Genomic DNA, 15,106 nt, shown 5'->3' with positions numbered 1-15,106 from the left:
TCTCGACAGGTGGCTTCTCAATATTACTCCCCAGGTTGCAAGAAATTTACCATGCTTGATCAGATGATCTGCCATTGTATTATTGCTCCTGAGCATTAATGTTTGTTCCAGCCCCTGCAAGTTACCCCCTAGGACAAAGCTTATGCTAAACAAATAATTAGAAGTTATTTGGAATGGGCCTGATAGTGTATTAGCCAGCTTGAGGATATTTCTCATATTTAACATGTTGTGGTTTCCCCTCAAGTGGTACAATGGGGTACAGCTAGGGCCATACTATCCCTGGGGCCTTCATTCAACTGAGTAGAGCAGCTTGGCCCTCTTTGAGATTACAGGTTTTGAGGGCCGAATGGTCGGCGGACCAGAACCTGACTCTTAACCAGGGACGCATTCAGTAATGTAACATCCTCAGCACTATTTGATGAGGTTTTGTTAGGAGCTTCATACAGTAAGCTCTGGTGATTATCTGAGCTCTTAAAGGTAATTGGGGCAGAGCAGGCAGTGGAGGTCAGCATCACACTTGCTACCTCCATTCTTGGCTTTGCTCGATTTAGATGTTGAATATGAGCTGTCTGGGGTATGCTAGGTTTAGGTTGTAGTTTGATAAAGCCACAAAATCATGAAAGGCATGGCCCCACAAAAGCCCAACTCCCTCGCCATCTATGATCCCATGATGGTTAATTGGTTGCATCTCATTCTCTGCCACACCTCTGACCATGAGCTCACTTCTTGCACCTCCTGCTGCCACCAACAGTAGCAGCTGATCTGGCCCTTCACTGGGAACAGTTTGTGGCCATGTTTCTCCTAGGACTGTCTTTGAGGACCCTTTTGTGGCTGCCTCATTAAGCTGGCAGTTACACGCCAGGAAGGTTGGATCCAGGCTTGCTTTTTGTAGGGTCAGGCCTTGTGGATACATGGTGCATGTAACTTTGTTGTTGGTATAGCCGGTGAGCGGTACTCCATCACTTTGGTTTGTCTTCAGGCTAGTTGCTTAGGTGGGTTTCTGTTGAGTAGGAAATATATTGATATGTATAGGTATCTTGCACTCTTTGCCACATAAGAGGTTGGAGTAGGTGAAAGGCAGGAGCCTAGGAAACGGATTACTGGACTGCAGTAGCCACAGGCTATTTGGTGGAAATTCCTGAGACAACGAAACCAGGGCATAGTTTTGTACACTTGAGGCTTTCTTGAGGGAGTTCAAGGGATGCAGTGCAATTGAGGATGGTTCAGGAGACCCAGGAGCCTTGATAGCCTCCCTGCATGTCTCCTGCCTTGTCCTCTTCTCTGTTTTTTTCTTCTATTGGATTTATTTCTTGGTCTTATTGGGCACAGGTATTTTCTGATCTGCCTATATTTAGATGTAAATACCCTGGAGCAGACCTTTTAATGTGTCCCAGTGAGTTCCTTTCATGGTTCTGTTTGTGGCCATCACTGCTGATGTCGCTTTTTGGGAGGGTCTAGTCCACTTGCACATTTATTGGCACCTCCCTCTCCTCCCTTGCAAGCTAGAGATTACAGAACTCTATGATTAATGCTAAAGCATTTGGGACCTCACACAACTTATTCAGGATGAAAAAACAACGGCATGTCTCCTGTGATGTGGTTGGCTGGGCACACTTACTCTTCACACCTTCTTCAATACAAGCCATCCTTTGGTCATTCCTGGTTATTGTGCTAACTCTACTTAAGGTTTCCCTGAATACCTGAGTTTTCTCATCCATTGTGAGGTCAGTGTGGTGGCTATTGAATCTTGTGTCCTGTATGTGGCTTTCTTAGGGCCTAAAATAACTTGGGTGGGTGGATCCTCAAGGAGTTAATCCCCTATGCTGTTGTCTACCTGTTGACCCTCTTTTAGCTGTAAGTCTGTATCAACATTACATTTCATACTACGCAGATCCTTATAGTCTAGGGGAAATGAGTCCAGCGACATATAAGAATCCCAGGATCCAGTGTGAGCCTGGAGTTGTACTTGCACCCCTCGACAGCCAAGCTAAATGACGTCTGGGATAATTCATCATCATCATTTGGTTGACAATTCATTGGCCTACCTGGGGCATAGGTTGAAACATTAGATGGTGAAAGAATAGGCATTGGAATATGGGGCACTTCAGCCCACACCATGCAGCTATTAGGAATTTGTGAATCAGTTGCAGCGTCACGCTGTGTTTCAGCAGGAGTATACCTCATTGCATCGAGCGCCATATTGGCTACTTGAGGGAGTATAGAGGCTACCATTAGTGAGACCTTACCTGCTGTTTAATTCTGGACTGCACTGTTGGGAACCAGCAATTTAGGCTGCAGAGATGCACGTGTCAAATCAGGCAGACCAAGTGACTATGAAGGCTTCCATTGAACTAGTGGGGTGCAACAGTGGAAATCTCAGCCAGATCCTTCTCCTCAAGGCCCCTGAAATATTTTTGTAATGGTGTGAGTTGTTGGTTGTGTTTGCTTAATTTTTTTAGATGTTACTAGACCATCTTTCTCCTGTTACTTGTGACCCCATCTTTCGCTGGAATACTGGCATGTAGGTCAACTGGTGCCACTCTGCCTGCAGTACTATGGTATCTACATAGTCTACATTAAAATCTGTTAAAAGATAAAGGGGGTCATACCAACATTGGTGGTAAAAGCCGCTTACCTCCGTGCAGAAGACCGCCAACACACCACCGCGGCCGTGGAATACCGCCACTGCCAGTATGACCCACAGCTCAGAATCCTCAAGACACCCACACAAGTCCGCCACACCAAAGGTCAGTGATAAACTGGCGATAACAAAAGCTCCACCGTCACGCGAACAGGAATACGCCCACACTATCATGACCCATGAATCCACGCGGCGGTCTTTCAACTGCGGTATTCCATTGGCGGTACACACCGCAGCGCTCAAAATACACACACTCTTACAAAACACATCCACATTGGACAATTCCAAATACACACACCTGATAAACATACACACACCACTCCCACACATCCAATACAATATAAAACACACACCCACTTTCACCCACAAACCTTTACGACAACAATTGCGACAGAAGGCCAGAGAGAGACACCACCAGAAACAACAATAGCATCCACAGGCACTCAACACCATCACTCACACAACATCCACGCACCTCACACAACACACCTCTAAATATCACCCCACACATCACAACACACACCACCCCACACATCACCCACACCACCCCATGGCACCGTAAAGACACCCCAGGTTTTCTGAGGAGGAGCTCAGGGTCATGGTGGAGGAAATCATCTGGGTAGAGCCACAGCTATTCGGATCACAGGTGCAGCACACCACCATAGCTAGGAAGATGGAGCTACGGCGAAGAATCGTGGACAGGGTCAATGCAGTGGGACAGCACCCAAGAACTAGGGATGACATCAGGAAGAGGTGGAACGGCCTACGGGGGAAGGTGCGTTCCGTGGTCTCAAGACACCAGATTGAGGTTCAGAGGACTGGCGGCCGACCCCCATCTCCTCCCCCAGAACTCACAACATGGGAAAAGCAGGTCTTGGCTCTACTGCATCCTGAGGGCCTCACAGGAGTAGCTGGAGGAATGGACTCTGGTAAGTCAAATCTTTCACTACTTCATCCCCCACCCACCTGCATGCTATCACATGCCCTCACCCCATCACTCCAACTCCTCACATATGTACCAATATCACAAACAACACATCCCAAACCCAAGCCCTGCATGTAACACCAAAACACAGACACCCATCACCAAAGCATGTCCACTGCACATACCCATACACCCCCCTAAACCATTATCACACAAGGTCCCACTCAAGAATGCAAACACTGGGGTACAGGGTCACCCCCCCATTGCACACCATGGCACACACAGATGCAATAATCATGCTTTTGCACCCCTGCAGGACCCCTACCCAACGTCACTGACAGGACGGTCCAGACGTGTCCACTCCACCCACAGAAGAGGCCCACAGTGATGACAGCAGCTCTGCCTAACCGGATCAAGATGACCAGCCCAACCCATCCAGGACCTCTGGACAGTCGGTTCCCCTCACACTGGCACAGGCCACTACAGAGCTTCCCCCCTCTGGAAACACCAGCACATCACCCACGCAGCGGGCCCATACCTCTGTCCCCAGGACACGTCAAGCAGCAGTGTGTCCACTACTACAGGGAACCCAGGCTAACCCACAAACCCAACAATACCAGGGACCTGGGGGCAGTGGTTTTGGGCACACGGTTCAGGGGATAGAGGCCCAGGGAAACAGGGGAACTGGGAGAGCTGCTGTGTGACAGGGGGAGGACAGGCCCAGGGAACCCACTCTCCACAAGGCTCTCTCCAACATCATGGGAGCATACCACCATTCCCAGTAGACGATGGCAATGGTGCTGGCCAAGTTTCAGGAGACCCAGCGGCTGCAGGAGGAACAGTATTTGGGGTTCAGGGAGTTACTCAAATCCATCAATTCCACCCTGGGCACCATTGTAGGGGAGCTGAAGGAACTTGTCAACACCAGGAGGGACACTGTGGCACAACAAGGGGCCCCTGACACTAACCTGGACGATAAACTGCCCACCACCTCCGCCGGCGCTAGTGGACAGGAGGCACCTCCACAGAACCACAACACCAGCATCTCACCCCCTGCAGATGGAGAACCACCCCGCAAACGGTCCCTGAGATCAAGGACAAAGACAGAGAATAATGCCAAGACCCCGCCAGGAAATGAGACCCCCCTGATTGTCATCCTTCTGTCCCACTTTGTCACCCTGTCCATACTTAAACTGCCCCAGCTCCACTTCTTATGCCCCTTTGGACAATGCACCTCTGAGACTAATAGACTGGACTCTGCCATGGACATTCCTCCACCATCACCCCTGACCATTTTACAACCCCCTCCAATATTTAGCACTTAAATAAACACCCTTGAATCACAAAACAACCTGGAGTCAATCTGTGCTTTCACAAATGTGTATTTGCAATAACTGAGGAAAATAGCAATGTCCATTCTATTGTCAACATACCTATGTCACACAGCTCTAGTCGATGAGGTAACATAGCAGAGGTCACACAGTGGGACCCACATCTGTGAAATGGAAAGGCAAAGTGACAATTCAAGGTCCATACACTGGGTGAAAGTGACAGACAGATGATAGGTAGAAGAATTAAATCAGATGTAGCAGGCAGTGTTGTCTTCTTACCTGTGTCTCAATGGAAGTATTGCTGGATCACCGTTTTCCTGTTGTCTATGTCCTCTTCTTCTGCTTCCTCGTCTTCACTGTCCACAGGCTCCACAGCTGCCACAACACCTCCATCTGGACCATCCTCCTGCAGAAAAGGCACCTGTTGTCGCAAAGCCAATTTGTGAAGCATACAGCAGGCCTTGATGATCTGGCACACCTTCTTTGGTGAGTAGAATAGAGAACCACCTGTCATATGGAGGCACCAGAACCTGGCCTTCAGGAGGCCGAAGGTCCTCTCTATAATCCTCCTAGTTCGCCCATGGGGCTCATTGTAGCATTTCTCTGCCCTTGTCCTGGGATTCCTCACTGGGGTCAGTAGCCATGACAGGTTGGGGAACCAGAGTCACCTGCAAATGGCGAGGGACAACTGTTAGACACACACTAACTCTTAGGGACATCCCCAGACCCAGACACCTAGTCACACTGTATTGGGTCCATGTCCTCACCTAATAGCCACACACAGTGCCTCTGGAGTTGCCCCATCACATAAGGGATACTGCTATTCCTCAGAATGTAAGCGTCATGTACTAAGCCAGGAAATTTGGCATTCACATGGGAGATGTACTGGTCGGCCAAACACACCATCTGCACATTCATCGAATGGTAACTTTTCCGGTTTCTGTACACCTGTTCACTCCTGCGGGGGGTACCAAGGCCACATGTGTCCCATCAATGGCAACTATGATGTTGGGGATATGTCCCAGGGCATAGAAGTCACCTTTCAGTGTAGGCAAATCCTCCACTTGAGGGAAAACGATGTAGCTCCGCATGTATTTCAGCAGGGCAGACAACACTCTGGACAACACGTTGGAAAACATAGGCTGGGACATCCCTGGTGCTACGGCCATTGTTGTTTGAAAAGACCCACTTACTAGAAAATGTAGTACTGACAGCACCTGCACTTGAGGGGGGATTCCTCTGGGATGGCGGATAGCTGACATCAGGTCTGGCTCCAACTGGGCACACAGTTCATGGATTGTGGTACGATCAAGTCTGTAGGTGATGATTACATGTCGCTCCTCCATTGTCGACAGGTCCACCAGCGGTCTGAACACTGGAGGATGCCGCCATCTCCTCACCTTCCCCAGCAGATGTGCTCTATGGAGAGAGAGTCAACCAACTCTGAGGTACAAAAACACAACTTCATCGTAAAATGTGTTCAAATCGACATATGGCTGTATTAATGTTTAAGCAAGGCCTAGATATGTGTGACGCAGTCAAAATTAAAGCCATGGAGCCCTCTGAAATGGCATCTGCCTGAGCTGTAATGCGGGACAAGGGGATATGAGGTAACTGCGCTGGCGTTGTACACCGTCGCGGTAGGCGGTCGAAGACCGCGGCGCAATCCTGCATTGGTTAACATTGGACCCTATGGGTGTGAGGAGCCAGTGACGATGTACGCGGATGTGACGGTACGCACCGTTGCGGACGTCACCGCCATTTTCTCTCTGTTCAATCACTAGATACCTGATCTTCGACAGAAGAGGACCTACACTGCAAGTGCTGCTGTGACTTCAGTCTGGAAGAGACAATGGCTTGTGTGTCTGGGGAAAGGGCCCTTGCTTTTAGCATGGAGGAGTTGGAGAAACTAGTGGATGGGGTCCTCCCCCAGTACACGCTACTCTGCAGTCCTCCAGACAAACAGGTGAGTACACTGTGAGCATGCTGTATGGGCAATGGCTGCTTGGAGTGGTGTGGATGACAGATAGAGGGGGAGAATGAGGCGTGCATGAAACAACGGTAAGTGGATGTGCGTCATGGCAAGGGTAGGGATGCGGGCCAATGACTGTAGGTTAGCACCCACCAAAAGAAGGATATTTGGCGTGCCATTGCCAAGGAAGTCCGGACCCTGGGGTTCTACCACAGACGGAGCACCCACTACCGGAAAAGATGGGAGGACATTCGCCGCTGGAGCAAGAAGACAGCGGAGGCCCAGCTGGTGATGGCCTCCCAATGTGGGAGGGGTGCCCGTCGCACCATGACCCCCCTGATGTTCCAGATCCTGGCGGTGGCATACCCAGAGTTGGATGGGCGCTTGAGGGCATCACAGCAGCCACAAGGGGGTGAGTATACTCTCATTCAGCTGATTCAGCGCGCATTGTAGGTGTCTGGGTGGGGGAGGTGGGCTGTGGGTTCCCCTAGGCCAGAGCAAGTTTAGAAGGCAAGGTCCCTTCTTAAGGCAGGCCCTGTGGCACCCCACCTTTGTACAGAGCCAACTACACCTAGTCAGGCTACTGTGACATCCATGTGTGCAGCATTCAGGCATAGCCTTGTAACCCATGTCCCTGTGATTGATTAGGGAACTCCAAGTGCACGGCGTATTGCAGGGGGCTTCTGTGTCTGTCGTGTCCACCAACGGTAGCGGTATTACATGCACTCAACATGTCTTTCTTCTGTCTTCCCCCCCCTTTTTGTGGTCTCCCTGTGCTTGTGTGCATTAGCATCATCAGGCGGAGGAGCAGTGGCACCGGAGCAGGAGGGAGCTGCATCCCACATGGCCCTGGAGGGCGACACAACGGAGTCAGAAGCCACCAGTAGGACGGCGGCGAGGGGAGCTCCACGGCGGGGACAGGAGCAGACACCAGCGACACAGACTCCTCCTCTGATGGGAGCTCCCTTGCGGTGGCGGGCCCCTCTGTGCCCCCGCATCTACAGGTACAGCCGCCACCCCCCCTTCCAGCACCACCATCCCAGCAGCCCCTCAGCGTTTGCCCCGTGGCCGCTCACCCAGGAGGGTGGGCTTCTCCTTCGCCCCAGGCACCTCAGCCCCTGCCCCTGTCACCTCTGCTGCCCTCAGTGAGGATGCCATTGACCTCCCCAGGTCCCTCACTGTTGGGCAGTCTATCATTTTGAATGCCATCCAGGGTGTAGAGAGGCAGTTGCAACAGACGAATGCATACCTGGAAGGCATTCATTCTGGTCAGGCAGCCCATCAACGAGCTTTTCAGACTCTGGCCTCAGCACTGATGGCAGCCATTGCCCCTGTCTCTAGCCTCCCCCCTCCAACTTCCTCCACCCAGACCCAAACCCCTGTACCTCAGCCTATCCCAAGCACACCATCAGACCAGCATGCACACACGTCTACACACAAGGGAAGCTCAGGAAAATATAAGCACCACACATCCCACAGGCACTCACGCAAGCATCATACACATGCAGACATACCAACAGCCACTGCCTCCACTGTGTCCCCCTCCTCCTCGTCTCCCTCCCAGTCTCTTTTCCACTCACACCTGCTTGCACTACATCGTCAGCCACTAGCTCCATCACCAGCACACTCACCACCACACCCCACTCACGTGTAGTCACCACCCCTACTACCATTCACACATCCCCTGTGTCCTCTCCCAGTATGTCTGTGAGCCTACCACCCAAGATACACAAACACAGCCACACACCCACCCAACAGCCATCCACCTCACAACAGCCTCCAGCCCATGCACCTTCACCCAAAGTCACCAAATGTACACCTCCTACAACCACTACCTCTTCCTCCACTCCCAAACCCTCTCCATCTACCCGTCCCAGTGTGTCCCAAAAACTTTTCCTGTCCAACCTTGACCTCTTCCCCTCACCTACACCACCCCTTCGGTCTCCTAGGGCCCGCCTCTCCAGGTCCCAACCCAGCGCCTCAGCCACAACATCTGTGCGAACAGTGGTGCCAGTAGTAACTGGCTTCTGGAGTGCGCCAGACAGCAGGGCAGCCAGTGGGCCAAGGAGCCAGAGCACGGACAGTCCCCCACCTCAAAAGCACAAAATGTTGGCCAGTGCCCAGCGGGAGAGAGGAAAAAAATCTTCCACCAAAGTTGCTCCCAGGGGTACAGTTGGGAGTGTGGAGCCAGCTGCGCCACGATCCAAGGTGGAGACGGGGGGAAGTAAAACAGGCAAGTCTGGGAAAACCTGCACAGTGGACAAGACCGCAGCAAGCACCACTGCCAAGGACACCGCCGCCACCAGCACTGCTGCCAAGGACACCGCCGCCACAAGCACTGCTGCCAAGGACACCGCCGCCACAAGCACCGCTGCCCAGGACACGGCCGCCACCAGCACAGCTGAACAGGACACCACCGCCACCAGCACCGATGAACAGGACACCGCCGCCACTAGCACCGCTGCCAAGGACACTGCCGCCACCAGCACCACTCAACAGGACACTGCCGCCACCAGCACCGCTGAACAGGACACCGCCGCCACAAGCACCGCTGCCAAGGACACCGCCACCACAAGCACCGCTGCCAAGAACACCGTCGCCACCATCACCGCTGAACAGGACACCGCCGCCAGCAGCACCACTGAACAGGACACCGCTGCAACAAGCACCGCAGGCCAGTAAGCGCCAAAGATTCCGACGCTACTGAGGCCGCCACGAGCAGGATGAAGCACTCTGGGCACCTAGCCCCCTCCAGAACCAGTGGAATATCACATCCACTACCTGTGTCCTTGGCAGGATGAAGCACACTGGGAACAAAGCCACCTCCAGAACCAGTGGAGATTCACATCCACTACCTCTGTCCTTGGCAGGATGAAGCACTCTGGGCACCAAGCCCCCTCCAGAACCAGTGGAGAAAGGCATCCACTACCTCTGTCCTTGCAGGATGAAGCACTCTGGGCACCAAGCCCCCTCCCGAACCAGTGGAGACTGTTATCCACTTGAGAGACTGTGGCTTTGCACTCCCCAGGATACAGCAGTGGGCAACCCACCCACTGGAGAGACTTGAAAGACTGTGGCTTTACACTCCCAAGGATAAAGCAGTGGGCAAACCACCCACTGGAGAGACTTGAGAGACTGTGGCTTTGTACTCCTCAGGATAAAGCAGCAGGCAAACCACCCACTGGAGAGACTTGAGAGACAGTGTCTTTGCAATCCCCAGGATAAAGCAGTGGGCAAACCACCCACTGGAGAGACTTGAGAGACTGTGGCTTTGCACTCCCCAGGATACATCAATGGGCATGGAGCTCCCTCGTGGATCTGGCATCGTGCACTTATCCGGCTGAGGTGCCCCCCCTTCCCTTCCCCCTGAGGGGCCTGTTTTATTTCTATCTGATGCCCCAGCAGTGTTCTCTCCATCTTGTTCGGGTATTGAGTGTGGGCCTTGCCCATGCATTTTGGGCCCAGTGGTCCACGGACTATGATGTTGGAATACCATGGACTTGTATTCTTGGTGTATATATTTGTTTAAAGTGTGAATACCTTTATATATGTATATATTTTTGATTAATGTATTTGACTATATTACAATCGTTCTACTCATTTCCTTTTGTCCTTGCATTCTTCCAGGGGGGCTTGGGGGTTGTTAATGTAATGTATCAACATGTACTTGTTTGTGTGTTGTAGTGGGTGGGGGTGGGAGTGTTGCGTGTGTGTGTCACTCTTTTTTCCCTCCCCCTCCCCTGTGTCGTAGGTGCAGTACTCACCTTGGTCTTCGCCGCCGTCTTTGTTGTTCCTGGTAGAGGAGCAGGAAGATAAAGGCTGGAAGAATCTGGAGCTCGGGTTCCATGGCTTCCTGATTCCTCATGGGGTGTGCAGAGGTGAGCGTTTTCCCTTCCAAGTCCTGTTTCCGCCATGTTTTTGTTTGCGGTGAATCCGCCCCAGAAAAGGTGGCAGATTGGTGCCTTGTAATAATGTGGGCGGTACATTGTCTTCTGTCTGTCTGTTGGCGGTTACCGCCGCGGTGTTTGTTTCTACCGCCTTCTGTTAAAGTGGCTGTCTATGTTGGTGGTTTCCGCTACGGTCGTGATTCCAATTTTTTGACCGCCGGCCTGTTGGCGTTTTTTACCGCCGCTTTAACACCGACCGCCAGGGTTGTAATGACCACCAAAGTCTATTGGAGGGGCCCCACCCCTCAGCTGGGTCATCTGTTTTTGTTTCCACTAATGTTCCTGTATCATGTTTTCCTCCTGTGTACAACCTTGATTTGGCAGCCCTTGCTTTGGCCCTTGTTTCACAATAGTGTGATGTCTTGTTATGTGCAGCTGCACTCTGCTACAGGGTGTGCAAAGATGAATCTCCTCAATAAGTGCCGCCTCCCCTTCTCTAGTACTTTGCGTGACCGATGGTTCCAAGAAGGCGTACGAGCAACATAGAGACCCCCACCCAAAGCTTCTACGCAGGGGTACAGGATTTCAACACTTTGAGGAGGAAGGTAACTGTGAGGTCACTATGGAGTAGCTGTGGTGACCAAGGGTAGTTTAGGTGGGCTGAAAAGGCTGACAAAACAGTTGACATGTGTCGAATGACAGATAGACAGAGGGGCAGGGAAACTCACGGAGGGGTGCAAGCTGCACCGGAACCTGGCCTGACCACTTCTGCACGAACCCAGGCTGTACCCCCGGCATCAGCAGATTGCTGCCGGTCCAGGGCTAGTAGATCTGATGGAGGATGGGCTGAATGAGTGCTGTGTGCCACAAGCCGGGTGTTAGTATCTGTAAATGCAACAATGAAGATGATACTTAGGGGTGTCTAGTGGCAGGTATGCAATGAGCAGCACAACAGAGTCTGAGTAGGCAGAGTCACAGGAGCTTCACAAGCCTCCACAACCTCTGCCTATTAGGTTCAAGGCTGCATACTTCAGGTGGGAGCATAGAGCCTAAAGAACTTAAGGAGCTTTGAGGAGCTTAGGGTGAGAGTGGAGGCTAGACTACAGAAACAGCGACTGTGGGTGCAAAAGTGAGGGAGTGGTGGAGTCAGAGATACAACTAGGGCAGGGCAGGCAGGAGAGTGAAAAAAGAAGCCTTCTCCCTGCACCCAGCCCCCAAATACAGCTCTGCCCATACAGCACTTGGCTCACGTGCTCACCTCCACTAACTGTTTTTCTTACTTTTAGTACTCCCTGTTCTGTGCTCTGGATTTCTGCTCTGGCTTTATGGATCCTCTTCCTCCCTTTGCATGCCTACTTGCCATGCTTGCCACGCTGCTGGTTGCTCCAAGCTTGCTAGTATTAGAGTTACCAGCTTGCAACCGTATGATCAACTATGAAAACAATCAGTACACAGAACTGTCTAAAACCTCCAAGAGCAATAGTCAGGGAACATACAGGTGTTCTGGTCCTAGGACCTTCCAGACCCTAACATCCCCACACCAATAAAATAAAATCATATGAAGTCACCCTTAGCTTCTCCACCCTTCACCAACAAGCCCATACTGGTAGCCCTGAGAGTAGGGTAGGAGGAGGGTTATGAAGATCTGAAGGGGAGGAACCATCGCTCAATGAACCATTAGAAGGCCCAATGAAAAAATGGAAACAAGTGGGACTGTTTATGAAGGGAGTACCTTTAGATATTGATTAGGAGCTGTGGGAGAACAAAACGCAAACATAGAACTCATATGCACAGCATGGAAACAACAGGCTAAAAGAAACATAGTGACATCCATTCAAACAGGCAGATCTATACAGAAAACAAACAACAACTTGCTGTAACAAATCATACATATTGTTCTCTGTCCAATGTAGTTCACACAGTAGATCATACTTTACATTAACAATGAAAACATTGTTTTTGGGGGTCAGACAGTAAAAACCTGAGCCACGCAGAGCAGAGGGGTTCTATTGGGTAGCAAAACACACCATTAATTGAGTCTCTGTGGATCACCTTCCAGGTGAACATTCAGTAGGAAGGAAAGAAAGCTCATGAAAAGGTACAAAGTCCTATAAAGAAAATAACATACACGAGTTGCACTGTTCATGGAGGGAGAGCCTCAATATGTCAGTTTAGAGCCGGCTGAAACAGTCACAGAGGGTAAAGTTGTGCCAACTCCATGCTACACTTGGAGTGCAGAGTTTGTCAAAAACTCTGCCAATCACTGCATGGCAGAGGTTCCCGCCCACCCCAATGCAGTGAGTCCTATTGTACTTCAAGTGCTGCCAGGTGCTAAGACTATGTTTCCCAGCTTACTTGCTCTGATGCTATTCTCAATGCACCTTTGCAAGGCTTTAAAGGAGGGACACGACCAGGAGTCGGGGTCCTCAGTTCCCAGTGATTAGCCGACTTGACAAGGGCCACAGTACGGGTAAGTGGCAGACTGCCATATACCTCTTTGTATCTCTTTTCAATATCACATTCAACAGCTCTAATTAGTGTACCCATTATTATAGATTATACTGTTTGAATTGGAGCCTCACGTTGGGGGTTATTCTAACTTTGGAGGAGGTGGTAATCCGTCCCAAAAGTGACGGAAAAGTGACGGATTTACCACCAGCCGTATTTCGAGTCCATTATATCCTATGGAACTCGTAATACAGCTGGTGGTATATCCGTCACTTTACCGTCACTTTTGGGACGGATTAACACTCCTCCAAAGTTAGAATAACCCCCATTATCTTCCTCTTGTTGTTTTGGTTAATGAGCTTAGCCCTTATGCTTGAAGTGGGTCTCTGGTGCTGGAAAGTCTGTGCATCAATACCACCATGGTGGGAATTTCCTGTATAATTTTCAAAGTTGAGGAAGGGAGCTGCCAATTCAGTCTGAAATCCAAACAAGCACAGATGCAGAGAAAACAAATAATTGATCCAATAAATCATTTAGACAGATAAGATGGCAGCATAGGTAAGGAAAACCTTCCATGGAGCCGGAGCCTTCACTGAGCCTCATTCCATCAAGCGCCTCTCCCTCGCGCCCCCAATGCCAGTTTGCTGGAGGCTCTTATGGTGTTGGGAGTTTATGTTATTTTAGCATTTACAGGGCACATTATTTAGCCCTGGGCCTGAGGTTTGTGCCCCTTCACCTAGTTTTGTTTTACTTTTATTTATTATATTATTTTAGCAACACTTAATTTTAGTCTAGATGTTTTTCAGTCTTTTATCAGTTGCCTTTCCACAGATAATTTGTAATTCATTTCTTTGCACAAATTTTTCATCCTGTGCTCAATCCAAGGCTGTCCACAATATTTATCGGGTATTGCTTGTCCAAAGAGTAGATTGTCTACCCTCCATAGAGAAATATGTGCAGTTCTTAGAATAACAAATATGTTAATATAAAACATCACACTGCCCTCACCAGGGGAGAGTGGCACTCCAGCCAGCTTGCCATCTCATGATGCATGTCGTCACAGTTTCTGCAGAAACCTTTTGATTCCTCTTCCTCTAGGTAGGGGGACTCCCAGCAGACTAACAGAACTCTTCTTCACCTTTAAACACACATATCTGGTTGGGCTTCCTTCCTGGGACTAGAAGGGATGATTAGAGCTACCACTGCTATTTGCTCTCATGTAGAAACGTAGAAGTGTAGGCAGGGATATTAGGGACAAAATTGTGACAATAAGGTGGGACTCTTCTTGTGTTTCACTTTCCTGGTCAGTGCTGTGATAATGCTATTTCATTATCCTTATAATCACAATTCATGCCTTTTTACATAGAACACAGTTATTTTTCTAAAATACTTTTTCTGTTTTGTAGGAGGCTAGCCTGGCTTATTGTGGGTACCCTGTGGTACTTACACCCTGTGCCAGGTCCAGTTATCCCTTATTAGTAGAATAGAGGTGTTTCTAGCAGCTTAGGCTGATAGAAGGTAGCTATGGCAAAGCAGCTTAAGCTGAACTAGGAGACATACAAAGCTACTATACCACTAATATCATATGCACAATATCATAAGAAAACACAATACACAGAGTTACTAAAAATAAAGGTGTTTTATTTTTATGACAATATGCCACAAGTATCTCAGTGAGTACCCTCAGTAAGAAGGTAAGTAATATACACAAGTTATATGTACACAAACCCAAAACAGGTAAGTAAGAGTCAGAAAAGTAATGCAAACAGTGTAGAATTACAATAGGTTGCAATGGGTGAACATAGGTCTAGGGGCAACACAAACCATATACTCCAAAAGTGAAATGCGAATCACAAATGGACCCCAGACCTATGGGAGCTTGTAGAGGGCCGCTGGGACTGT

The sequence above is a fragment of the Pleurodeles waltl genome, chromosome 1_2, assembly GCF_031143425.1.
Source record: "Pleurodeles waltl isolate 20211129_DDA chromosome 1_2, aPleWal1.hap1.20221129, whole genome shotgun sequence".
NCBI classification, from domain to species: domain Eukaryota; kingdom Metazoa; phylum Chordata; class Amphibia; order Caudata; family Salamandridae; genus Pleurodeles; species Pleurodeles waltl.
The sequence above is the reverse complement of the archived record's forward strand: the minus strand, read 5'-3'. Positions refer to the sequence as shown.